General features: G+C 46.4%; 1 pseudogene; it reads left to right on the top strand.

Annotated features, from left to right (window-relative positions):
- Positions 1 to 4627: 4627 nt before the first annotated feature.
- LOC147678405 (uncharacterized) lies at positions 4628 to 8121 on the top strand (annotated as a pseudogene).
- The last annotated feature ends 18830 nt before the right edge of the window (positions 8122 to 26951 follow it).

The raw sequence follows: 26951 nt of genomic DNA, 5'->3' as shown, positions 1-26951 counted from the left end.
ATTAGATAACTTTGAGTATCCAGTGAACCCTGTTTGCCACATGAACTGCGTATACCAAAGGAGCCATATCCTTCAGCCCAACCAGGTGTGTTTCGGAGTATATTGAAACGTCTTAGAAGGCAAATGAATGTCAGGGCAACCTTTTGACATAAGACAAGTGCTACTGGTTATACAGTGCATATGAGAACTTGAGCAGTGATAATAAATTGACATACGGACCAAAGTAAGCAAAAAGTAATGATGACACACAAGAAAAACAAAATTAAAGATGGACCCATACCGCCCAAACCAACCCTCCTCCCATCCCCTCCCATCCCACCCTGAAAGAAAGTAGTAGGCATGGTGACAAAGGAAAACAGCTTCCCTCCCATGGCGATTAACAAAAACCATGGTGAAGTATTAAAACTAGACCAACATTTAGAACAATGGGTGCTTAATGTATAAACAGACATAGCAATAAACTAGTATAGCCTAAATGGGAATTAGATCGTAACATAGATAAGGCGGTGGCCAGTGCATCCTTCTCAGATCACAAGCTGTAAAACATACCAAATATAAAGTATATAGCACTGACAGTCGCCAAAACGCAGGAACTTCGAGACATTCAAGTGTACATAGAGAACATTATCTGCAGAAATACTACAAGCAGTATTGTGACAGCTTCAACCCACCATAACATAGCAGAAAGCCTCACCACTATAACAAAATAGATTCACATAAAGAGGCACTCTGGGTAGCAAACACATCTGAAGAATGTGAGGCGGTGATACTGCGGTGATACTGCTGTACTAAACATGTAGCTGTGAGACAACCATAACAAACAGTGTTAAGAGTACAAAAGTGAAGAAGTAAGCTCACATTCTTTTAAACCATGGACCAGAACAATTGAAAGGATACTCATGTACTAGCTGCGGAAGGGCCCGGTGTTGTCGTGTCCATAAAGAGTACATCCGGACCATCAAGGAATCTTTTGAGTTTCTGGGGTTCCATGAAAACCTGGGGAATTCCTTGGATGACCACTCAGAACCTTCCTGGACCCGCAAACCCAAATTGGTAGCCTAGTGAGCACAGCCTTGGTCGTAGAGCAAGAAAGCCTTTTCTGATATCAACCGTTTCCTTGCTGTAGTCCTGGGAAATAAAGATCTTACTGGATTTCCATAGGATGTGGATGTTTTTATGCATAAAGGATAAGATCTGTTTGACGTGCTGTTAACGCAGGGGCTTGCATACGATTGGTCTTGGGCCTTTTTGGGTCGGAGTGACTTTAGTGGGAACTCTGTGAGCCCTGTCAAATTCAAGTGGTTGATGAAAGGTTAGATTAGTTGCTTGTGAGAACCAGGACTCTAAGAAGGAGATACATGAGCTGAAGGCTTCCTCCGAACCTTCCGGTATGCCAAAGATGCGTAAGTTCCCTCTTCGTTTTCTGTCCTCAAGCTCAGACAGCCTCCTTGCCATGGAATCTGAAGCGAGTGATACATTTTTGAGGGATTTGCAGACTTTCGTCTCAGGGTCTTCTAGACGGCTTTTACTTGCTTCCGTCTCAGTTAGCTTGGAGTTGGTATCTCTGATGTCCTGTCTAATTGCTGTAATTTCTTCTTTCGTGGATTTCACCAAGTCGTGTACTTCCGCTAATTTATTCAGTATTGTGTCAATTGTAGCATTGATGTCTTTTTTACCCTTTGTAGGTGAATCAGGCTTAGGCGGATCTGCCTTGAGTCTTTTAAGATTTTTTGCCTCTTTTTCGCCCATGATGCTCCAGCTGTGTGATCCGGATATTTTGCACTCACGTTGTTACCAGAATAGTATTTTGTTGGTAATTGAGAGACGAGCAGCAACTCCGTAAGGACAGATTTTGAAATTGATGATCAACAGGGGAACACCACCAGGAGGAGCACAATACTAGCAAGAGATCTTAAATCCAGAAAGCCATCTTAGGGTCTGGCAAGGACAATGATAAAGATAGGCATATCTTTATCATCGTCTTTATCATTTTAGATGACGGCCATTTTAGGATCAGGCATCATAAGAGAGGTGTTAAAGGAAAGCATTTTACCAGTGGATAACGTCAGATACCGTGCAAGGCAAGAAAGGGCATAGGTAATTAATGTAGCACAACCTACATTCAAATGCTTTTTAGCAAATCTACTTGGCTGGATCCCAGGATTACAGACCAGAGTCACAAACATGTATTAATATACTCATGATCAGTATTAACTTTGATATGGTCCCACAAAATGTGGCAGATAGCATGAGAAGCGCACGGATGGCATGAGAAGCGCCCTTATGGTCTAATAATCTAGTGCCAGAGCTCCCAGAACTCCCAAAAGGCCACGTGCTGTATTGAAAACCAGACCTCCATATCAGACCTCTGTGTCTAGTACGTGCGCCATTTTGTCTTCCTCTGTAGTCTCGTGAAGCTCAGAACATCATGAAGAGCCACTATGCACTATCTCAAGCTTGCCGCAACACACATAAGCTAAACACCATTCAGTGTTGGATAGCACGAGTAGCGCTTCTGTAGGTGCTTCTGTAGCGCTTCTTATGGTAGCCTTAGTGTGGTAAAATCTGCTGCACAAAATATAAAATATATCGTGAACAGGGAGGCCTCACTATTAATGGAGCAAGGAGCTTATATATTTTACTGTCTCCAGGGTATGTTTGTTTACTAACTTTAGGGCGTGCTGGAGAGTGCTTGTATAAAAGTCTGAAATTTTTGTGTGCTCGCACCGCCCCGCGAACCAATACCACAGAATGTCAGCATTATGCTGTGGTTGCCGATGTGTGAATATAGGCCGTTTTGTGTTTGTATAAAGCTATAAACATTGCCTCCGGGGAACCTTCGTTAAGCGCCAACTGTGCCCGCCATTTTCTCTCAGTGCCCTCGTCCGAACAATATCCAGGGCTTCAAATGAACATGAGCCGCCTAGGTGTCGGGGTGCAGGTGCAAAGTTATTCGTTGGTGAAATCTTTGTTTAGTGCCACCAATATTCACACAGGTGATGGCAGACCTCAGCAGACTGTGCCCTACATTAGGCGCTGATCGCGCCCTCCATTTTACAAAAGTTCGCACATTGCCTGGTATGGTCGTTAGACCCGGTTATCTGCGCTCTGTGAGCCCACTTACTGCTTGGAGGCTCCAGAGGTTCTGGGTACTTCAAGTTGCCTCTAAGTGTTTCAAGCTGCCTCGAAGATGCAGCTGCAACGTTACCCCCAATGTTTTTCCTTGTGAATGGCAGACTCTGGAGCTCGGCAGGGTATCCAGTCGTGTCGCGTCCGAGCCCGTCGTGGTCTCGGGACACACTGGAACACCACCAAAAACAGATATGAGGCAGTCCTCAGATTCTGACTGTGAGATTTGGTGCTAGCATCGATTTTGCCACGGGTTATACTGCCAAAATGTAAACAGAAAGTGGCGCCACGGGAGGAGGTAAAGACCCTCTCCTCCATTTTCTCCGGCATCCAAACCACGCCCCCATGCCTGCTTAATCTCTAATCAATATGCCGCACACCTGCAAAGAGAAATGTCTACACATACCAATGTGCCTCAGAATATTCATGCTAGTTTGTTAGATAACATGTGGTATTAACACATGTCAGAAATAGTATTAGGAATCACCAATGAATCATGCTGTGTTTGCTCATTGATACCTCACGCCACTTGATCAGATAGATTACGCTCAACTAAAGAAATACCCCCGGGAAAAGCTTTATGTCTTTTACAACTTTACCTCTGTAGTATTAAGGCCCAAATGCTGCAAAAGCATGTTAAGGTAGCACATTTTAGAGTTAATGCTCAAAAGCATGACTCCCTAGTAGACATATTACATATCCTTACAGATAGGCAGAATGTTAAGGACAAAATAGGACGATTGCAGAAAATTGGTCAACACAAGACTACAGAATGGATACAAATGGTTCTAGACTTAGGCTTTTTAGGAGTGGCTCTGGGTGCAATAATTATTTAGTAAACCCTTTTCCCCCAGATTGTGTCCGTTGGCCAGGACTCAGAGCTACTGGATCAGTTTATGCCCATGACCAAAGGCATTCTGATAGTGAGTTTTCCTGTGGAGCCATGTCCCTATGGAATAGCACTGACATTAGTCAGGTGCAGTAGGAAAGTGTGCACATATATGGGACAATAATATTGCACAATACACTTGGGTGGATGGTGCAGTAAGCCCCGGACAGAGATTAATAACTGTTTCTTTATGTTTCAGAGGGAATGGCACCATCAATGTAGGGAAAAATATCAACTGCAATACCACAATAGATAACACTGACATGTAGGGGGGGCACCTCCTGCAGCCACGGTCTGTGCAGGTAACAGCGGTGGTGCTGGGTAAGGGGGGATTTCGAGGGACGATGCCAAGAGAAAACTAAATAAATAATTAATTTTCCCTCTGCATCGTCCCTCGAAATTCCTCCTTACCCGACCCCATCACCCCACAGCTGTTACCTGCACGGACCGCGGCTGACTTCCTGCCTCGTGAACTTTCATTGGCAGTGCGGAGAACTGCTATACACTCTGTTGCCAGTTAACTGGAATGAGCTCTGTTCTTTGGTTACTTTGCACACACCAGTCCTGGTCATTCCGGGAATAAATATTTGCAAGTTACATGACTACCCCATGAGCCGTCTAACAAACTGGTTGCACCATCACTGGAGGAGAAGAGCTGCAGAACATTATGCAACTGCTTCCTGGAAAGATATTCCCCAAGAGCATAGTTTGTTCTATGACGCCCACCTCTTTTTTTGAGGTGTCCCAGTGGCGTCACTAGGGTTGGTGTCACCCAGTGCGGGTAACTCATGGTGTCACCCCCTCACGACTTACCCCATGAATCCATGATGGACCTCCTCGAGGAGATGTATTCATCTGTGCAGCACCCACGGAGGAGGTCCTTCTTCTTCTGGGGCCTTTCCAAGCCCACTCCTCTACACCAAAGTCTAAAGTACTGCAGAGGTGTTACCCTTACGCCTGCCCCATTCCAATGTGTGGCGCTTCGCATCATGCTCACCAGACCTGACTGGAGTTTACTTAAAAACAGTAGCTCTGCACCTGTCAACGGTTACAACGCCAATTGTCTTACCAGGCACTGTGTAATTGCTATTCATTCTGCTCAAGACATCACTCAACCACTTTCTTTAACAAGGAAGACGAGAGGGCAAAAATATTGCCAAATAAATAATACAGGGCACAAGTAAATTGTTCGAGAGCCTGTAAATCTATTAACTAATTGGTTTCCATCACCAAAGAAAGTTACAAGATAAAAATGTATGCTACTTTTTTATTTATATTCAGAAGTGCAGAGCCAGTGTTCACCTTTCCACTCTTCCTTTTCAGTGCATTATTTCTCACGCACTGAGCAGCAGTGCCACTCGTCTTGACACAGGAGTGCAGGTGTATGTGGTTTGCGTGAGTGAAAGTTCATTGCACTCTGTCACGATATGGTAAACTAGTGTAAGAAAGGGGACGCATTTGAGGAAAGGTCGGTAACTCTAGCGCCTTACACCCGGACTGTCCTGGCGCTTGTCATTTAGAAGACAACTCTGTGCAGTTCACATACATCAACGCGTCTGGCGGGTTTTCAGTTGAGTCTCTCCTAAATGTAGCAGCGCCTTCAAGCAACACTCTGAGCGCTATCCAAACCCCAGCAATACACATGCTACATTTGCACAAACCATCAAAGTGCAATAGAGCTCGAGCACCGAAGCGCTTTAATTAAGGTAGATTGCTGAAAGTTGCAGCAGTTTAATTGAGCCACACAAACCGCAGTGGCAGACAGGATACCGCTTTGAATCACAGTCACAGCGCTCAGCCCAGTCAGAGATACAATATAGAGAAGTAACTCATGCAATAATATATAGGATTGCCAATCAACAGGTCTGAGCGTGAACTGTTTTTAAATTTAAAGCGCGCTCACTACAGTGCACAGGTTATCCTAGGACTGTGTTCCTACATCTCACACCGAAGGAGCAGGACACACATAATATACTTTTTCAGAATGGGCAGCGCCCAGCCCCGGTACGTATGCATCACTTTGTGCTGTAGTGCAAATAAAATAATGTATTCGAATTCCACAATTACCCAGAACCAAATCTTCAATACCACTTTATTCCCACATGTACCTACCTCTAAACTCATTTGCAATATCAAAGTATCTGTGCGGCGTTGCATTTGCTGCAGTGACCTCAATTTAAACTCAGGTTTTTCTTTCTACAGTGAAATGCGAGATACTCTATAGCCCTCTATTACATATGGTGCTTAAACACATGCTGGACGCCACATGCATGCCAGGCGGACATGCATTCAGCACTTGGGGGCAGCAGTATCGAACTGGCAGCCACGGTTGGTGGATCTAAAGAACTCAAAAGTACAACCAAAAACAAAGAGAGAACGTAAACAAAAACAGAGCCAGAATTCCCAGTGGGAAAATGGGGAACATATTTAACATACAGCTGCCCCTGACAGGGCAGAGTGATTAGGACGGAGTCACTCTAAAAACAGGGTGAAATGAGTTGCATGAGGAGGGAAGGCTGGGGCAGAGTCAGTTAATCCCTTCCCCTTTACCATTAAGAAGCATATAAAGCGCAGCGACTGTGCTCTAGGCGCTTTCTGGCGCTAATGGCATCAGCAGCCACATGCGAGACCACTGTCTCTGCCCCAGCTGGACGGGCCTTTCCAATGCATGGCCTTAGCAAAAGTGCCCTCCCCCTCCCATGAACCAATCTGCATCTTTCGGGAAGCACAAAGAGTAGCGAGGCCTGCTAACCTGCCAGGCTGTTTTAATAGTCCACCTCGATGCACTCCACAATCTGCCTCTGCTCGGCGGTCAGAGCCCCAGAGGGGGCCCCTCCGGGCTGGGGCAGCAGCAGCCTGTGAAATTTGCTCTGTGAAATTTGGGGAAGGCAGAGGCACATGCTGTAACTTTAGGAAAGCTGTGTGTTAAAAGATGCTGTTTGCGGCACGACGTTATACCCTTTTTTCCGGCCCCCAGTTCAAAGGGCATACTTCTACTTCTAACACACACAGCGAAGGGAAGAATGGGGGTGCCACTTACCAGCTGAAGACAAGCGTGCACCTGGCGCTTCAATTGCAAAACCCCACGGGCATTGATGAACACGGCGGGACGGGAGCTACATCACACGAGAGTGACGTTTACGAACGTCGTTGACGTCCTTACGTCTACGCCTTAGCCTAATTGGACAATAATCTTGGCCGGCGGCCGGGTAACGTTCGGCAGACAGTAATATTATTATGCATTTTGATGTGCAAAATAATATTACTGTCTGTCGAACCTTACCTGACCGCCGGCCAAGATTATTGTCGAGACGGACCACGGTGTCACCCCAGGGGAAGGTGTCACCCGGTGCGGTCCGCACCCCCCGCACCCCCCTAGTGACGCCACTGAGGTGTCCTACCATTCTTTGAAGCAAAAGCAACTGCTTGATGGCTACAAATAACTGCATGTGAACTAATGAAGGCAATCAATACCACAAAAGATGGATTCAATCCCATAAAGGAAAGCTGCATGCCATGAGAATGATGATCAGGCAGCACCATTATGTACTTGATCTTATGACAGCCACAGAAGGAGGAGAATGTGCCAAGATAGGGACTGCTTGTTGTACTTATGTCGCTGCAAATGATGCATACTATGGAACATAGTCAGAGGCCATACAAATGTTGCACAATTTACAAAAGAAAATGTTGGTTGAAGGAAGGGCCCCAGATGAATGGTTTGAGGGTTGGTTCGATTGGCTACCATCCTGGATGTTGGGATTGTTAAAATATCACAGCTTATTGTGTTATCACTTTTGATATGTTTTGTTTTCCAATTAGTTATAGCTTGCTGTAAGAGGATTAGTACAAAAGTGGGAGGGATGTTCCTGGTCAGGCCATATACACAAGTAGTAGGTGCTCAGGTTAATATATATAATTTGATACAAAGTGCAGATCCAGGATTAGAGGAAGTAGTTGAAATATCAACTAGAGGGGGGAATATTAAAGAGAAAATGAAATGCGAGGACATCCCACTACTGCAGACATTAATAGAGAGCAAAGCAGAGCGATACATTGTTGAAGAGCAATATATGCCTTGGTTTCATAAAGATGCATTGTAGGTTAAAGTTTACCAGAAAGTAGAAACACAAGTCAGCAAGTTTTAAGTTAAATAGGAAAATATGTTTTCAAGTCTTGACATTATAATCACAGCACACAAGCACATTCTTTTCTCGTTGTTAATAGAGATGTGGTTCAGAAAAAATTGGTTAAAGGTGACTTTAGTCTAAAGCATACAGAGTCAAATAAGAAGTCTTGGGAACAGAGTAAAAAAATGAACACACTCAGGGAAAGAAGGTTAATGTTTCATTAAAGCTTTGTTACAACCATGATAAAGAGAATGTTAAGAAAAGGTTATGAGGTTAAAGGACACAGGAGATGTGATGTTTATGTAAAAGTATTTTTATCAACTAATGTATTCTTTGACCCGTTAGTGGCTTTTTAGACTATTTTGTTAAGTTAATTTTTTTTTCAAATATATAAGCAGCTGCCTGCGAGTAGCAAATGAGATCAGCTTTTCAGCCCCTCGGAGGTGACTAGCCTGCCAGCCATTGTGATTAAACCTACTTTTGCCTTGCCGAGATGTCTTGTCTCTCTTTATTCCAGATTTCCCCCTAACCGTGCCTATGGCCTAGGACAGGCAGGCGGGTGAAGGGCAGGGCAGGGGAAAATGGAATAATCCTTTAAAAAAAGATTGCTGATGTGAGCCAATTGCAGGCAGGGGTTGCGGGGAAAAAATCTAATTGAAAAAGTTATTGCTGCTGTGCTGTCTCCTTGTGACTATGATTAATCCTATGGGAGGTGCAGGGAAAAATTGAAAAAATGCATTAAAAACAGTGTACATACATACTACAATCAGCTCAAGCACATTAAACTCACATCAGTGAAAGAATTAAAAAATTAACAAATTTCCCTCGCAAATGGACTTGAAAATTGGAAAAAAATGAATACACTGGCTACACAAAACGGCCACATTGGCACATGGCCACCAAGGGCAAAGGCATGAGCAACAAAGAACACGTGCATGCCTATGGCAAAAGCAAAGCACACTGACTAAAAAACGTCCGCCAGTCACATGGTCACTAAGAGCAAAAGCATGAGCAACGAAGAACACATGCAGGCCTATGGCAAAAGCAAAGCACACTGATTGGAGTGGGACATACTGCAGTGGGGCAGATTGTTTTGAATTGGAGTGGGGCAGATTGGAGTGAGATGAACTGGAGTGGGGCGGGTTGTTTTGGTTTGGAGTGGGGCAGATTGGAATGGGACAGATTGGAGTGGGGAAGATTGTTTTGGATTGGAGTTGGCAGATTGTTTTGGATTGGATTGAGGCAGATTGAAGTGGGACAGATTGGAATGGAGCAGATTGGAACGGGACAGATTGGAGCGAGGAAGATTGTTTTGGATTGGAATGGGACAGATTGTTTTGGATTGGAGTGGGGCAAGCTGTTTTGGATTGGAGTGGGACAGGCTGTTTTGGATTGGAGTGGGACAGATTATTTTAGATTGTATTGGGGCAGACTGTTTTGTTTTTTGAATGGGAAGATTGTTTTGGATTGAAGTGAGGCCAATTGTTTTGGACTGGAGTGTATATATATATATATAAAATTCTTTATTCGGCTTATTCACAAAGGAAAAACCATAAAAGAGACAATTAATAAAACACATTACATTTTTACATAACTAATACAGTCGAGACGCACGATTTTAGAAAAAATTTATACAAAGAGCTAATACAATAGAAGAAGATTGATTATAAAAAATTTAATCGGAAATCAGCTCAGAATATCCTTAATGAGGGCATTTATAAATTGTTCCTGTGCTTCACGATGCATTTTAAAAAGTTACTTACAAAATAACAAACATTTTCAGTTTCCAGAATTTGGAGTCTAAGAAGAGCGGGCCTGCATTGTCTCAGTCCCCAGTTCCTCAATATTGGTAGTAACCAGATTTTTCTATGCGGTTGATGGAATTTGCAGAGCATGATCACATGTAGATTGGATTGTATTGATAGTCCATCACACGGACAAGGTGGGAGAATAACTTCCCAACAGTTTTTCGATGGAAACGTGACCAATCTGAAAAAGGTATCTAGCCTAAATCTGGTTATTAACATTCTCTCATACGTTGATATTTGGAGTGTCAGATACGGGTGAATGCCTGGGGCTATTTGTACCATGTTTGTATGGACTACCGCAGTTTTTAATGATTCAGATGCCAGTCTTAGAGACTCCAAGTGTCTTAGTGCTAATTGTTTAAGGTCTCTCTTCGAGATGTCCATTATGGATTCTGGTTCAAGGAAGTAGTTCACTAACCCTAGATCTTTGAAGAAGTCTCTTACATAAGAGAGCCATTTTACTTTAGAGGAGTTGTCAAGGGCCATCGAATCAGCAATGATGGACTGGGTCAGCGCATTTCTATCAGATGTCCAGCATCACTAGTTCAGTTTTGATTAGATCCTCTATATAGGGTATTCCTAATTCCAGGTGCATGGCATAGGTTGAGGTACCTTTCGGGGTGGCTAGGAGAAATCTAAGAAAAACATTTTCAGCCTTCTGAATAGAGCTGGTGTCGGTGTATCCCCAGACTCCCACGCCGTATAGGGCGATAGCCTGGCATTTAGCATTATAAATTTTCAATAGCTCCACTGGGGGCCTTTTTCCCAATCTCTTTGAAAAGCTCGTTAGAGCGGCTATTGATCTCTTAAAGAGATGTCCCCTTGAATCTACTGCTGGCTTCCATGTCAAATGATCATCTATCATGATGCCCAGGTAAGGGTATTGGGGGGTGACCTCAAGCTTTTGGTTATCGAGGTAGATGGCCTTTGTTCTTTTTTGCCCCCTGCCTGCTGTCATGACAAAAGTTTTCTTCACATTCACCCGCAAATCTAGGTTGCCCATGAAGGTCGTGTACCTATTCAGTGAGAGTTGGAGCTCGCGTGGTGTACGCGCGAGAATGACGGCGTCATCCGCGTAGAGCAGGGCGGGAATCAGGCGCTGGTTTATGCGTGGGAGGTCCTGAGCCCCCCTCAACATCTCCCCCTCCAGACCATTAGTGTAGAGTGAGAAGAGGAAGGGGGCCAGGAGGACACATCCCTGCCTGACTCCACGCCCTACGGTAAACGGGGCTGTCAACTCCCCATTCAGACTGAATCACACTCTGGCCGTTGCGCTGGAATAGAGTTCCCTCAAAAAGTCCAAAAGAGATGATTCTACACCCATTTGTGCTAGGACCGTCCACAGTTTTGCATGCGATACGCAGTCAAATGCTGCGGAGAGGTCAACAAAGACCATGTAGATCTTGGTAACCTTAGCCTATATGTATTTTCCCATTATTAGGGTGAGATTGAGGGCCTGTTCTACTGTTCCGAAACCCTCCCGAAAGCCAAATTGGATGTCAGAGATAATGCCTCGATCCTCACTCCACTGCTGGAGATGCTCTAGGATAACTCTCCCCACTACTTTCCCGAGCGAGTCCAGCAGAGAGATGGGCCGATAGCACTTCACATCTTGGCGGTCCCCTTTTTTAAAAATGGGGACCATTATTGACTTGGTCCAGGAACTTAAAACTCCATCATTCGCCGCCGCTATGCACACTCTTGTTAGGATGGGGGCCCAGAGATCTAGGTTGTTTTTAAAAAAGTCCACTGGGACCCCGTCGGGGCCTGGAGCTTTACCCAGTTTGCTTTTCTGCAATGCTACCAAAAGATCAGGAATATCGAACAGGAGCGGAATGGGATACTGTACTTTTGGGGGCAATAAGTCTGTGGGTGGAGTACTTTTAAAGATCTTGGAAAAGTGTGCAACCCATGTGTGCTCATCTATGGCAACTTCTATTTTGGGGTTGCCGGTGTCAGAGAGATATGGGGTTCTGACTGTACGCCAGAAAAGCTCACTGTTTTTTGATGCAGCACTCTTGTGAAGATCGTCCCAGAGTTTCTGCTTTAATTGTGCAATTCTCAATTTTCGTTCCCCTATGTATTGACGCCTTAAGAGTTGGATTTGGGCTGCGTCCCTCGGTTTATTATGAAGTGCTGACTTAAGTTTGGTTAGAGCGGTTGTGCAGTTATGGTTAAACCATCTTTTCTTTGCAGGGTGATTTGTTCTGGATTTTAGCAGAAGTAAATCCTTGATGTACTCTAAGATGTGATTGAAGTTCGTTAGAACTTCCTCATAACTTGAGGAGAGATCCAGGCATTTTAAGATGTTTGGGTATGCCTGGATTATCAGTTTTTTTGTGAGTTCAGTAGGATTGATTTTTCCCCCATTTGATAGTGAAACCGTTCTGTTTACCAATCTCTAATTTATTCTGTGCAAGCGTGATTGCTATATCCGAGTTTAGGGGTTTGAGGTCGGGTAATTGAAGATTAATCCTTAAGGCTGAATGGTTACTAAGTAGATTATCAATGACCCGAAAATCCTTCGCTATGCCTGTCAAACCAGAAGATAAAAAGATATAGTCAATTGTTGTGTGGTGGCCTCTACCCGTATAGGTCGGACTAAGTAGTTTAGAATCTGCATTTTGACGGTTAGCAATTTGCAGATCCAAGTCCAAGAGGACAGCGTTTAGAATATTCCCCGCTTTATTATGTGTGAAGTGTACTAATGGGGCATCGAATTCATCCACCATCCCACAACAGAGTGGATTAGTCGTTAGACATGGATGGAGATTGAAATCTCCTCCCCATATTAAGTGGATTATCCCCTGATTAATTCTCCATTGATAAGATTGTTTTAATCTCTCGTGTAGATTACTGAGGAGAATTATAAATTGGTCTTCCTCAAGGTTATTATATAAGTTGATTAGGAAGATGGTCTCCTTATTTGCAAGGGAGAGAGAAAGGATTTGATAATTAGAATCCTGAGAAATTCTGGCCACTTTTAGGTGGGGTAAGGTGTTCGCTATATAGGTTACTAACCCACCTTTGGGTCTTCCCATTGTACTACTTAATGCTGGGACAAAGTAGGTTTTATAACCTTGTAAATGTAGCTCTTCTATTGACCATGTCTCCTGGAGACAGATTATTTGATGAGGTTTTAGAACATTTTGTGCGGTCCCGTCCTCAATTTTGGAATGAAGGCCTGCTATGTTCCAATAGAGTATAGAGATCAGAGGACTCACGTCTTTTAGTTGTTCTGCTCTGGATGTAGCTTCGGCGTCCGTGGGTGCCGAAGAGACATTCAGATTCCCAGGGCTAGAAAGTACATGGAAATTGGTGGGTACGCTTTCTTTTGATGGTCAATCGACCATTTCAAGTCCACAAATACCTGTTGAACAGCGGGATATTTTGCCATGGGTCCCACCGGGGCTGATCTCTGGTCACCTGCCTTTGTGTATATGGTCTCCTATCTGCCCAACCTCCCCACTGGTAACGTGGTCCCACTGTGTGCCAGGAATAATCTGGCTCGTAGAGTCTAGGGGGACCATAATATCTGGTGTTTACTAAATCATCCTGTCGGGGGAGTAGGACAGCCCAAGGAGGCTCTTTTTCCTGGGGAGGTCCGTTTATTTGTCTAAAAGGGTAGAAAAAAGAAAGTGACTTAATTTTAATACCTCCGTTTGAAGCAATGTCTTCCCAGGAGCAAATATAGTCTGCTATACGTGGGTCCTCGAAAGTTATCACTATACAGTCCCCTGGGATCATTTTTCTGGTGTTGCCCACCCATGTGACCCTAGAAACAGATCTAATCCTTCCATGCCAGGTTGAAGGGATCGGACGATTGGTCTGCAACCAATGCTGTGCCTTGTTTTTTAAAGACCAGCCAGGTTCCGAGTTATGGTCTGTTAGCTCGGGAACACCGGCCATAACCACTACGTACGGTGAGGCCTCAGGTGGAAAATCTGCTGGAGCTCTTGACTGGCCTAGATTTTTGGCAGTATTTCTCATGGGCCTGACGGACGAGGGGTTTGGAACTGAAGTCTGAGGGACAGGAGTTTTGATAGATGATTTGTTTATAGTTTTATTGGTAGTTTTGTTAGGTACCTGAACATTTGGGGCGGGTGTGATTGGTGCTCTTGGCGAGGACAGTAAGGTAATGTTTGTTGGATTGTTAGGTATAGTCGATGTAGTAGTTGGATGTGATATGTTAGCTGGCTTTGGTGTATTGTTAATGGTAGGGGGGCTGGGGATTGTTATCTGAAGGGTCTTCTTTTGGGCATTAGATGGATTCGGATTGACATTTGTTGTTTTTATGGAGTGTGGTTTTTTATTATTATTTCCCCCTGTTTTTTTTTTACCCTGCAAGATGATTGGGTTGTAGGGTTTTTACGAGTTTTAGGATCAGTGACTCCAAGTACGCTAATCGTTGTTCTAGGGGTTGCAAAGATTGTTTAAATATGTTAGCTATCTTATTTAGTAGTAGCTGGGAGTCCTCCGTATCACGTGGACCCTTATGGGTTTGTGTGGTGGTTGGAGAATCCAAGATTACCGGGATAGGTGTTTCGTTCTCTGAGTGATGGACTAACACTGGGACTCCTATTTGTTCTACCCTATCCGCTCGATCTTGTGGGGCGCTAGGTATGTGGGTCGGGTTGTTTGGTATTGGGTGATTAGGCGGAACCCTTTTCTTACTTATCGCTCCCTCCCTCCTTCCCCTTTCTATCATTTTGTCTATGGACGAGATTTGTGGTGAGGTTTGTGGGACTAGGTCTGGTGTTTTTTCTAGGTCAAAGCTAAGCTGTGAGTCTGCAAGCTGGGACACTGATAAGTCAACTGTGTTAGGTAAACTGCGTCTCTCTCGACTCGGGTTTGCCTCAGCATTCGGGGCTCCTAGAGCAGGTGATCTAGCCTCCGCCAAGTTCCCCAAGGAGAATCTTTTGGCGAATGCCAGGTCTAAGGAGACCCTTTCTTCTATTAGTGAAATGCTTTGGTCTATGAACGTATTCGCCTTCGTAATGAAGTCGTCCATAGGACCAAGCAATTTGCCCACGCTACCCGGAGCTTTGGTTTTGGTTCCCCTAGTAACGACCATTATTGCTAAACTATGATAATGATAATAGCAAGATGGAGGGGGGTACAACCAGATGGGGAAATAAGAAAGGTGGCCCAGTCCAGTCTCTTACGGCCTTGGCAGCTACTCCTGTAGCGAAGGGTGGTCCTTGCAGAATTACAACTCCTCTAAGCAAGCGGCTCCCGCGTAGCGGGGGCCGCGAGAGGTATTTAGCGATCAGCTGGAGGCGTGGCACTGGGAGGGGGCGCGGCTCACGCGGGAAGAGGACCCAGCTGTTGATGGTGAATGCTGGTCCTCGCAGTCCCGGGGCCGGCGCCTCTCGCCTCCTCTGCGGCCACGGAGTTGGTCCTTTCCTCACTCTTGAAACAGCGGCAGTTTAAGGGTCTTGGCAGCTACTCCTGTAGCGAAGGGTGGTCCTTGCAGAATTACAACTCCTCTAAGCGAGCGGCACCCACATAGCGGGGGCTGCAAGAGGTTTTCAGCGATCAGCTGGAGGCGTGGTACTGGGAGGGGGCGCGGCTCACGCGGGAAGAGGACCCAGCTGTTGATGGTGAATGCTGGTCCTCGCAGTCCCGGGGCCGGCGCCTCTCGCCTCCTCTGCGGCCACGGAGTTGGTCCTTTCCTCACTCTTGAAACAGCGGCAGGTTAAGGGTCTTGGCAGCTACTCCTGTAGCGAAGGGTGGTCCTTGCAGAATTACAACTCCTCTAAGCGAGCGGCTCCTGCGTAGCGGGGGCCGCAAGAGGTTTTCAGCGATCAGCTGGAGGCGTGGCACTGGGAGGGGGCGCGGCTCACGCGGGAAGAGGACTCAGCTGTTGATGGTGAATGCTGGTCCTCGCAGTCCCGGGGCCGGCGCCTCTCGCCTCCTCTGCGGCCACGGAGTTGGTCCTTTCCTCACTCTTGAAACAGCGGCAGGTTAAGGGTCTTGGCAGCTACTCCTGTAGCGAAGGGTGGTCCTTGCAGAATTACAACTCCTCTAAGCGAGCGGACTGGAGTGGTGCAGATTGTTTTGCAGTGGGGCAGATAGTTTTAGATTGGAGTGGGGCAGATTGGAGTGGGGTAGGTTGGGAGGATTGGAGTGTGGTGAATTGGATTGCGGGGAGTGGTTTGGATTGGATTGGTCAGGGGTGGGTTGGTATGGCCTGGGTGGGGGGTTTGGAGTGGGGCAGATTGGAGTGCGGTGGATTGGGGTGTACGGCATGAATATAGCATGTTACAATGCATGCTTTCACTACGCGGTATGTAACAATGCAGTCGTTACAACGACCTTGTTGTTAAAACGCGATGTCATTACTAAGCAAGTCATTACCACGACTTGCAATAGCTGGCAGAGTAACATATGGAACGTATAATTTACTATTTCATCTCTAGCCTCCACAACAGTAGGGAAGGTGTTGGAATAGTAAATTATACTATTCCTTATGTTGGAGCGCCATATACTGCAAGTCTATGTAATGACTTGCGTAGTAATGACACCGCGTTGTAACAACGCGGTCCTTGTAACGACTGCATTGTAAAGGCATCGCGGTCTAATGACCGCGTTGTAAAGATTTTTTCTCATTCTGCACGATTATGCGTTAAAGCTTAATTTAATTACACATAAGACATTAACAATGTCGCTTTGCAATAAAATAATCCTAATCTTTTGAGAACAGCGCCCATGAGCAAAAACAAAAGAAACATGAGTGCAAAAGTGAAAAAAAGCCATGGCAAAATGAAAGAAAGTCAACTATAGAAAATAAAACTTTACATATTTGTTTGTCCTGCTGGGCACTTTTTTGCCAGTTACATGCCTTGCCATCTGATTGCAGAGCACAAAAAGTAAAAAAGAACAAAATAGTACTTCAAGCATGTTGGGAGCAGCTGACAGGCACTGATTAATTTGAATCAATCAGTGCTTGCTCCACAGAGAGGAACAGAAATGATGTTAGGCCTACAGTGACAAATTATGAGGCTGTGAAGAAGAGTGCCACACAAGCCAACAAATGAGTATGCAACAGGCAGGCTCCATGCCCTTTTTGGATACAAAAGTGTCTCGCAAGGGAGAAACATGCGCCAGGGCATGCCTTCGTGGGCTCAACCCTAATAAAAACTGACCCAGTATATACACTGCCTGAAAACCTGAAATGCTGAAGATAGGATGAATACAAAAGAAAATCCAAAATACATGTGATTAAGAACTGCTAGCTGAAGCTTTTCTGGCATTAAACAAAATAGATAAATTGCCCAATTTGTTTTTAACCCTGGAAGGATTAAAGGCTAAATACATACTGTATTGCTTCAAATGTGGGATCAGGTTGCCACTACCTCTCTGCGCAAGTTATCTCACTTTTCAACTTTAATTATGATAGCTGTGCTGTGGAGCACATGCTTACTTTTCTTTTTACATATTTCTTTTTTATTAATTTTGAAAGTGGAGAAGGACAAATTACCTTACAAACATAAACCATGGCACCCAACACTGCAGAAATTATTACCAAACCATACATTAATCGTGCCCAATTTGCTGAAAAGTATTATGTAAAAACAAGCTGAGAAATGCATTCTGTTTGTGTTACCATTATTCTGTTGGCTTGCATTCCAGGGGCCCTAGATCAATGCATTTTAGCAGTAACAGCCTCTCCACTTTTAGACAGTAGTAGTGGCATTGTAGTCCTTTCCTCTGGACCATTCCCATAAGGATGGGGGTCTGCTAGTCTACAATGATTAGCAAGGTCTTCCTTTATGATCAGGGACCCAGTTCAAGACAGGGTCCTCTGAGCCCAAGTGTCTGCTCAGCTCTTCATTATCCTGAGTAAAGGCAATGTGTGATACAGGATTGTGGGTGTATGGAAGCCTACTTGAGAACTGGGGATCCCAGTTCAAGTCTCGGCTGCACTGCGCAGCATCCTGTGATTCTATGCTAATCACATAATCTCTCCTGTGAAAATTTGTTATATGAGTATGCTGCAATAGTAAGAGGCAAAACTTTAAGAAAATACAGTTTCACCAAGGCGGAAGTTAACAGTATTTCAGCAGCGGGAAACTGATAAGAGAAGCAGATGAAGAGCAAGGTTTGGTAAAGGAAGGAAAATATGCTAAAGCCAATAGTAATGGAAGAAATGTAAGTGCCATGCACAGGAACCAATGAGAAGCCAGGAAAGAGAGGAGGCAGGATGTAAGTCCCTTTTAAGTTTATATTAAAAACAATAGATTTCTCAAGCACAGCGCAAGTACTGTGCAAATGAAACCTAAAGACAAATGCGAAACTGGAGACCGAGGCCACCCATGTAAACTGGCAATATGCATTTGGTAAATGTTAGACCTGGCATCATTGGCGTGAGTCTCCCTTCCATTTTGACAGATGGCCTCCTCTGTTTTGATATGTTTTTGTTGGTTATAGGCTTTGGGCACTGTGCCACTGCTATTTAGTGCCACCGTGCAAGTGCTCCTTATGTTAAATTGATGTACTAATTGGTGATTCCATGATTGGGTTATTTGATTTACCTGTCAGTCCCTAGTATAGTGCACCATGTGTACCCAGGACTTGTAAATCAAATGCTGCTGGTGGGCTTGCAGCACTGGTTGTGCCACCCACAGAAGCAGCTTGTAAAGTGTGTCTCAGGCCTGCCATTGCAAGGTCTGTGTGCAGTCTAGGACTGCCATGTCGACTTGGCAAGTGCACCCACTTGCAAGTCCCTAAACCTTCCCTTTGCTTCATATCAAACACCCCTATGGTAGGCCCAAGGGCAGAGTGCATTGTAAGTATAAGGAAGGACATGCTCTGGTGTGTGTAGCATGTCCTAATAGTGAATTCCAGCTATTTTCGTCTTTCACTAGAGTCATGTAAACAAAGTGCTCAGGAACTGGTTTGGACTAGGCAGAGGCCTCTCTGCCTTCAGAGAACAAAGGATTTTGGGGTATAAATATTGGGACCCTGATCCCAAGAAATTAGATCACTTCTGGAACAAGAAACCTTTTGCTAAGGAGAAGAACCAAGGAAGCTGCAGGAGTTTGACTGTCCATCTGCCAGTGTGCTGTTTGCTGGATTGGCCTGCAGTGGTTGCTTCATTGCCAAGGAAAGTAGAAGGAACTTTTTAAGGACTTTCATCATCTTCAGAATATTCTCCAAGGGCGTGAAATGTGCTTGCCTCCTGCTGAACTGTCAGGGACAAAAGACTTCATCTCCAGCTCTCCTCTGAATTTCCTTGCCGGGAATTCTCAACTCCAGACATTTGCGTGTCGCTGGGAGCTGGAAGCGCGACGCATCGAGAGGAAGTGTGTCGCCGCTGCAGCTGAAATCTTCACATTGCTGGAGAAGCGAGCCTTCGCCGCATCTCCCTGGAAGCCTGTGTTCATCAAGCTGCCTGCTGTCACCGGAGAAGCGTGAAACAATCAAAAGAGTCTCCATCGCATCACCAGAGAAGTGTGTCCGAAGTACCGAGTCGTCGCAAGGCTGCTAGGCCGTCTACGCATCGTCATCACATCGCCGCATCAAGAGCGCCATCTTCTCACATCTCAAATGGATCATCGCATCGCATCAAGGCGCCATCTTGCGCACCGCAACGGGCCTGCAGGCTGAGAATCTACGCATCACTTCGGCACCGGTAAGGATAACGGCGCATCCCCTACTCTGCACAAGCATTGAGGCACAACGCATCATCTCCCCCGGATCACGGAAGCGACGCATCTCTCCTTTTTGCGAGCCTTTTGTTTACTTTGCGTTACGCATCCGGTACTTTGTTGAGAACTTTGTCGCATCTACCATCAACTTGAACTAAGTAACTTCTATCATCTTTAAAGCAATCTTAAGTGTAGTATTGTGGATTTTTGTCGTTTGTGGTCTTGCGTTTAAGTCTATATAAAGAATACTTATTTTTATAAAACCTGTGTTGTGTCCATCTGTAGTGTTTCCACTGTATTACTGTGTATATTCACAAATGCTTAACACACTGCCTCTGAGATAAGCCCGTCTGCTTGTGCCAAGCTACCAAGGGGGTGAGCAGGGTTATTAAGGAGTGTAATCCCCTTATCCTGACTTAGAAGTAAGGGTCCCTATTTGGACAAAGGTGAATACCATTGCGAACGAGAGACCCCCAGATCTAACATTGGTGACAGCGGTGGGATTTGGACTTTGCATTTGTGTTTTATATACAGTGATTGGTATACACTACTAGTGAGTGCAGACCAAACACGACCACATACTTTTTTTTAGAATCTTTTTCCTTGGACTGTTAGTTTTTCCTGAAAACTCCCAATTCTTACTACCATGAGTAAACCAGCATCTGTTGCATCTATGGATCTTGAATTTGAGGAAAAGAGGTTGGAAACCTACACTGTGAAACAGCTCAAACATCTGTGCAGGAAATTGAAAGTTGCTACATCAGGCATTTCTAAAAAGGATGACAACCAAAAGGCGCTGAGGGCCTGGGTAGAAGCAAGAAATGTCCCTGATCTTGTGGTGGAGCCAGTTGGGGATGCATATGGGCCCATTGAGAGGCCAGCGTTTTCAGATATGGGAGGGGGACTCTCTCCACCTGGCAGCAGTATACCTTCCAAAGACCTGTCCCCCAGAGAGCTGAAAGACAGGGAGAGAAATATGGCACTCAAGCTGGAGTTGACTAAGCTTAAGATGGAGAGTCACGGGGAAACAGAGAATGACAGGTTGTCTTTGGAATGAGAGAGAATGAGAATGGAACATGAGAGAATGCTGAGGGAGTTAGAAACCAAGGCCAATGGCTTAGAAATCAATCCCTCTCGTGGCAGCGCACCATCTGTGCCTTCAGAAGGCAGGGTACATATTCCCAAGGATGTCATCAAAGATTTCCACAAAAGTGAAGATATTGGGCAGTGGTTTGCAGCCTATGAGATAGCAATGTTCCGCCCACCGGGTCCCTGAGAAGGACTGGGGAGCGGGGTTGTGGGGCCGCTGTTTAACTGAAGGTAGGGATACTTTGTTAGACTTGCCTGGTGATCATAGGATGTCTTATGCCCACATGAAAGAAGCACTGATGACAAGGTATGGTTTAACTCCAGAACTCTATAGACAGAGGTTCAGGAATTGTAAGAAGTTGGAGGGAACCACTTGGGTAGAATATATGTCTTTCTTTTGCAGAGCTATGGATGGTTGGGTGAGGGGTAGCAAAGTTGATAATTTTCAAGCGGTCTATGATTTGATTGCTAGGGAGCACTTGCCTGCTAATTGTTTTCCAGAGCTACGCCAGCACCTTATTGATAGCAAGTTGACTAACCCTAGAAGGTTTGCTCAAGAGGTGGACCGCTGGGTCAGTACCAGGGTCCACAAGGGTCTTGTGGGAGACTGCGCCAAAGGTGGGCAGGGTCCCCCGTAGAAGAGTGGGGGGGGACAAGGGGAAACACAGGGAGTTCCAGAAAGGGCCCCAAAGTAATTCCCAAGGGAACCAAGGTAAGGGTTCCCAGCCTCCCCCTGAGAAGAAGTCAGGACCCCTGACAGGTAAACCTGTTCATTGGGGGCCTGTTACCTGCTTTCAGTGTAAGCAGGTGGGATACCGTTGGTATGATCCCCAGTGTTCCCAAAAGGGTCAGTATGTGCTACTCCGCAGGGCCGGCTCTAGGCTCATGGTGGCCCTGGGCAAGGAGCGTAGGTAGGGGGCCTGGAAAAGGTGGTCCGGGCGGCGCGGAGCACGCAGGCCAGTAAAGAGGGGAGGGGTCAGGGTGTTTAGTAGTGGAACAGAGCCGGAGGCCGCCAAATCCCTGCCAGGGGCCACCACGCAAATATGTATCCATCCTCAGAGGATTAATATATTAAGGATATATATTGGCGTGGTGGCCCCTGGGGTTTGGTGGCCCTGTGCAGGTGCACAGCTTGCACATGCCTAGAGCCGGCCCTGTACTCCATGCACCACCCCGTCAGATGGCCAGTGTAGCCCTGGGTGGGGAGGAGATGGGTGCTCAAGGTGGGTGTGGTCCCGCAGAAATGTCCGTTGTCTCATTAGGAGACTTTGAGATGGTCCCTAGAACTTAGCTGTCTAATAACACTAAGAAATACAGGCAGTGGATGACCATCAATGTCCATAGAGTGGAGGCTCTGAGAGACACTGGAGCCAGTGTAACAGCTGTCACGTGTCACTTGGTGTCTGAAGAGCAAGTGGTCCCCAATGCATTCTTCCCAGTTGTTGCCGCTGACAACACAGAGAGCCATTGCAAAGTGGCTCAAGTTTCCTTTGAGTGGGGAGGTCCCTGGTACTCTTCAAGTAGCTGTGAGGCCAGCCATGCCTGTTTATTGTCTGTTAGGAAATGATCTGGAAAGCTCCCCTTGGGTTCAGGTGGAGAAGAAGGAACATTTAGAGATGTTGGGTCTGCCTAAGTGGGCGTGTGTGACCACTCGGTCTATGGCAGCTAAGGGTGTTCAAGAGACCCTGGAGCCTGAAAGTATGGCCCAGGGACCTGTCTTAAAGAGGAGACGTAGGGAGTGCAGGAAACCAGCCCCCATTGTTCCCATGGTCCAGGAGGAGGCAGACCTTGAGGGGGATACCCTGGAACCTACAGGGGAGCAAGTTTTTGAAGTGGGGAACCTACCTAAGCTGACCCGTTGGCAGCAAGAAGGGTGTCCCTCCAGGGAGGAATTTTGTGAAGAGCAGCAGAAGTGCCCTTCTCTTGTGGGTTTGAGGCAACAGGCCACAATCCAGGCAGCACGTGATCAGTCTGTCTCACATTGGATTTACTGGGAGAATGGTCTCCTGTATAGGGAGCCTAAGGTTGCTGAGCCTGGGTCAGCCCGTGTGCTGGTAGTACCCCGGCACTTCAGAGCCTTCCTACTGGGTTTGGCTCATGATCTTCCTTTAGCTGGTCATCTGGGGCAGAACATTTATTGGCCTTAGATGCGGAAGAGTTCAGATACTCATTGTAGGACCTGCCAAAACTTGCCAAGCAAGTGGGAAAAGTGGAAGGAGGCACAAGGCCCCTCTCCAACCTTTCCCTGTAGTCAGTACCCCCTTTGAACGGGTGGGAATTGACATTGTGGGGCCACTGGACCCCAAGATAGCCATGGGCAACAGGTTTATCCTGATCTTGGTGGACCATGCTATCCGGTACTCGGAAGCCATTTCGCTCAGGACAGTGACGGCCCCTGTGGTGGGACGTACACTGATAGGGATCTTCTCCTGGGTGGGGTTTCCCAGAGAGGTGGCGTCTGACCGTGATACAAACTTCATTTCTAATTATATGAAGTCTCTGTGGAAGGAGTGTGGTGTTACCTATAAGTTCACCACTCCTTACCACCAACAAGGTAATGGGCTGGTTGAAAGATTCAACCGGACCCTCAAAGGCATGATCATGGGTCTTGAGGAACCAATGAGGCGTAAGTGGGACGTCCTCTTGCCATGCATTCTGTTTGCCTACCGTGAGGTGCCACAAAAGTCCCTAGGGTTCAGCCCCTTTGAGCTTTTGTATGGTCACCCGGTAAGAGGACCTTTGAGTTTGGTCAAGGAAGGCTGGGAGCAATCTCCCAGGAAACCTCCCCAGGATGTATATAGTTACATGCTGGCCTTCAGGAACCAGACTCGGCGATTCAGAAATCTCGCTCAGGCAAATCTGGAAGCTAGCCAGAAGGAAATGAAGCGGCGGTACGATCAGAATGCCACTCTGATTGAGCTTCAACCTAGACAGAAAATTGGGTCATGGCCCCTGTGGAGCCTTGTGCGCTCCAGGACAGGTGGACCGGCACATATGAGGTGGTGGACCGCAAGAGTGATATCACCTATCTGGTGATCTTGCGGTCTCCCAGGAACCCCTTGCGGGTCCTGTATGTTAACCGCCTAAAGCCCCACTTAGAAAGGTCCGAAGTGAGATTGCTCCTAGCAACAGATGATGGAATGGAGGAGGAGACAGAGCTTCTTCCTGACCTCCTGTCTGCAACAGAGCAAGATGAGTCAGTGGATGGTGTCAGCCTCTCTGCCACACTGACCCCTGATCAGCAGCAAGATTCTCGCCAACTGTTGGGGCAATTCTCTGATCTATTTTCCTTGGGTCCTGGTGTCACTGAATGGTGCATTCATGATGTGGACACTGGAGACTGTCCTCCTGTGAAGCACAAGGCTTACAGAGTGACTGACAAGGTTAGGGCTTACATTAAGGAGGAAATCTCCAAAATGTTTGCATTTGGGGTAATTGAGTCCTAAAACAGTCCTTGGGCCAGCCCAGTAGTCTTGGTCCCAAAGACTCCCACTCCAGGTGCCACACCTGAACTCCAGTTCTGTGTGGATTACAGATTGCTCAATTCAGTCACCAGGACTGACCCACACCCCATCCCCAAAGCTGATGAGCTCATTGATCAGTTAGGGGTTGCACAGTACCTCAGCACGCTTGATTTGACATCTGGGTACTGGCAAATCGCCTTGAATGATGGGGCTAAGGAGGGGTCAGCATTCTCCACACCAGATGGGCACTACCAATTCTGGGTTATGACCTTTGGAATGAAGAATGCCCCTACTACCTTTCTGAGGTTGGTCAACCAGGTGTCGGCTGGACTGGAGGATTTCAGTGCCGCCTACCTGGATGACATTGCACCAGTTGGGAAGAACGCATGCACCACCTCTGGGAAGTGTTGATGGCACTGCACAAGGCAGGCCTCACGATCAAGGTGAGTAAGTGCCAGATCGGGCATGGTTCTGTGGTGTACTTGGGGAATCAGGTAGGAAGCGGCCAGGTGGCGCCCCTACAACCCAAGATTGATAACATCCTGGCATGGGAACCCCAAAAACCCTAGACATAGGTGAGAGCCTTTTTAGGACTCACGGGGTACTACAGGAGGTTTGTAAAGGGGTATGGCAACATTGTTGCACCCTTGACTGGGCTGACTTCCAGGAAGCAGCCCAAGAAAGTGAACTGTACTGACACCTGTCGAAAGGCTTTTGATGCCCTGAAGACTGCCATGTGCACAGCACCAGTGCTTCAGGCACCCAACTTCTCAAAAGAATTCATTGTACAGACAGACGCTTCAGAGCATGGTGTGTGGGCTGTTCTATTACAGATCAATGAAGAGGGCCTAGACCAACCTATAGCCTTCATCAGTAGGAGGTTACTTCCACAGGAACAGAGGTGGAGTGCAATTGAGCGTGAGGCATTTGCTGTGGTCTGGGCACTGAAGAAGTTGAGACCATACTTGTTTGGGACTCACTTCCTGGTTCAGACCGACTACAGGCCCCTCAGATGGTTAATGCAGATGAGGGGTGAAAACCTAAAGTTGTTGAGGTGGTCCATTTCCCTACAGGGTATGGACTTTACGGTGGAACGGCCTCTGAGCCCCAAACACAGAGGAAGCTCGGGCAGTGTCTGCTCCACAGGTTCAAAGCCCCAGCACCCTGCAGCGCTCTGCCTTTCATCCTGTGTAACTCAAGGTTTGCCGCCCTCTACCCCAGTGGGATGGAAAAACTGGAGGCTCTCAAAGGGGAGGGGTCTATGGAAACAGGGGTGTGGCTTAAAAAACACGAGCTAAAAATCTGCTTGTGAGCCGCCGGGTGGGGTTTTGCTGCTTCTGTCACTGCGTACAGATATATCATGCAACAAGTAACATTATACCTACAGCAAAGCCTGGGCCGTTGACTGTGTCAATGGTTGTTCGTTGCATAAGAAATGAGTAACGACTCCAGGCTTCCCTGTGTAAAGCGCTGAGAATAATCCTCGGACCGCTGGAGAGAGAGTGGCCTGAGGGCCAGAGCTGCGGACTTTAGCGCACGAGAGGCTGGTTCAATCCTTGCTGTGGCCTCAACATCCTGTAAAAATAAATACGTCCTTTTGTAATTTAGAAAACTAAAAAATATTTGAAACAAGCACTCAGCTGGGGCGGAGGACTCGGCGACTTCTTCCAGGCGGTGGTCGGGGGGAAATGGCAGAACAAAAGTGCCGCCATTTTTGCGATTCGGGGGCGTGTATTTAGCAGTTGAGTGACGGATGACGTCATGGCTTAAAAACTGCAAAAAACACGCCACCGAATCGCAAAAAGACGGGGCTTGAACTGAGTGACGCCCCTCTCCTCCAATGGCTGGCCTCCATTTAGGAAGCCAGCCAATGGAGAAGAGGGGCGGGTTCAAGCCCCCATACTGCCAAAACAAAAAATCTCGGACTCTGCCCACTGCTGACGCAGTGCGACGCTAGTCCGAGACCTATGAATGTTACAGGTCGGAGAGGCAAAAAAAGTAAAATCAAAAAGTAAACAAGTGGGGGCAGCACCATGGAGGACAGGGGTGGGGAAAGCAACACAGAGAGCAGGTTAGAGAGGAAAAGTCACAGGTGCGAGAAGGAGGCGTGTCTGGGGAAGCAACGTGGATGCCAAGAGTGAGAAGGAGAAGCAACGAACAAGAGATTAAAATGGAGCGGGTAGGGGAGAAGGACACAGGTGAAAAAACAATGGGGAGACTATATGAAGGTAAGTACATACAACATGGTGGGGGCAGGACTGTATCACACAGGTGAAAGAGTGCAGAAGAGAGAACTATACGAGAGAGACAGGAGGAAAACACATACACTCCCTTGGGGTGCTTTATCGGAAAGTAAAAAGTAGTGCTTAAAAAGCAATCAGTGGGAGACACATGTAATGCGTCAGTTCTCCAGGGGAGGGACAAATGCAAGCCTTGGAAGGGACGCCTACAAAAAACTAACGAATAAAAAAAGCAAGCAAATGAAGAATAAACGAAAACCCAACCAAGAGGGGAGGCTCTAAACCCACTGCAAACTGACAGTAGGTGTTTGTGCTGTCTGGTAGGAGGCCTAAATAGAAGGTGGGACATTCCACAAACATAGAAGTAGGACTACAGTTTATTATTTATGTATTCATTAAATGATCATAAAACGGCTTCATTGTCAGTGCTCACCAACATAGAAAGCCCAGAGAGGCATTAAAGGGAATGAAAATGCAAAATGTAAACACAGACCATCTGTTTTCTTCCTTGCTTCTTCCGGGACTGGTATGCGATTATTATAAACTGGC

The sequence above is a fragment of the Lissotriton vulgaris genome, chromosome 12 (assembly GCF_964263255.1).
Source record: "Lissotriton vulgaris chromosome 12, aLisVul1.2, whole genome shotgun sequence".
NCBI classification, from domain to species: Eukaryota; Metazoa; Chordata; class Amphibia; order Caudata; family Salamandridae; genus Lissotriton; species Lissotriton vulgaris.
The sequence above is the reverse complement of the archived record's forward strand: the minus strand, read 5'-3'. Positions and strand labels throughout refer to the sequence as shown.